This window comes from Apodemus sylvaticus, chromosome X (assembly GCF_947179515.1).
Source record: "Apodemus sylvaticus chromosome X, mApoSyl1.1, whole genome shotgun sequence".
Classification (NCBI taxonomy): Eukaryota; Metazoa; Chordata; class Mammalia; order Rodentia; family Muridae; genus Apodemus; species Apodemus sylvaticus.
Window position 1 is genome coordinate 83,127,449 of NC_067495.1, and position 1,300 is coordinate 83,128,748.

The 1,300-nt window shown below is 27.1% G+C and overlaps 1 non-coding gene across 1 annotated transcript; it reads right to left on the minus strand.

The window, feature by feature from the left end:
• Positions 1 to 406: 406 nt before the first annotated feature.
• Positions 407 to 509, minus strand: LOC127675848 (U6 spliceosomal RNA). Its single transcript, XR_007975538.1, has one exon. It is a non-coding gene; the product is annotated as a U6 spliceosomal RNA (small nuclear RNA).
• Positions 510 to 1,300: the final 791 nt, after the last annotated feature.

A 1,300-nucleotide genomic window follows, 5' to 3' on the forward strand; every position in this document is an offset into this window, starting at 1 on the left:
TGGGTCTTATGTATCCAGTCTATTAGTCTATGTCTTTTTATTGGAGAATTGAGTACATTGATAATAAAAGATATTAAGGAGAATTGATTGTTGCTTCCTGTAATTTTTGTTATTAGATGTGAAATTATGCTTGTGTGGCTCTCTTCTTTTTGGTTTGCTAAAAGATTAATTTATTGATTTTTCTAGTGTGTAGTTTCCCTTCTTTTGCTGGTATATTCCATTCATTATCCTTTGAAGGACTGGATTTGTGGAAAGATGTTGTGTAAATTTGTTTTTGTCATGGAATATCTTGGTTTTTCCATCTATGGTAATTGAGAGATTTTTCTGGGCATAGTAACCTGGGTTGACATTTGTGTTCCCTTTGGGTCTGTATGATATCTTCCCAGGATCTTCTGGCTTTAATAGTAAAAATAAGGAACACTTCAAAATTTGTGTGTCATCCTTGAAAAGGGGCCATGCTAATCTTCTCTGTATTGTTACAATTTTAGTATAAAAGGCATGAAAGTCTTGATTTGGCAACTGTATATCAATAAATACATGTGTTTTCATTATAATTTGATGACATTTTATTTTCATATATATGTATATATATATATATATGTTTTGTGGATACTCTGGATCATTTATAATGCCTACTGTATTAAATAGGAATTTTTGTATCAGTATTCTATATTCACAGGTGAACTACATGTATTTATGTTGATATTTCAGAAAATAAAATAGTTAAAATTGTTTACATGAATAAATTAATAATCTGAGTCATGTTCTTTTAAGAAAAAAGAGATAAAATGCAAGTGGAGAGATCCTCTTATCCAAAGAGGCATAACACAATAAAGCATTAAGAGTCACCTCTGCATACCTACTTTTAAATTGCAAAATATATCATATAAGTTTTATTATTATAATTTACTATTATACAATAAAACTAGAAATCATTAATATTCATTTCTAGAAAGACATTTGATTTTAGCTAAATTGAATGTATCTTTTACAAATGGTTTGAATTTTATGACAAATTACATGGCATAGTTTCCAGGAATTTGGACAACATTTTTAGTATTTTTATAAATCTTGACAAGGTTGTAGATGAATTTGAACAAGTGACAGCATTAGCAGGGTTAGTGATGACAAATGATAAATGTGAGAGAACAGACTTCTATAATTTTTATAATACTATTTAGATAATATTAATATGACAACATATATAGAAATGATATAACATAATTACTATTTCCAATTAATATACACAAATAAAACATAATTTTAATTACATGATTCCTGAAAATTAACAATTATAATT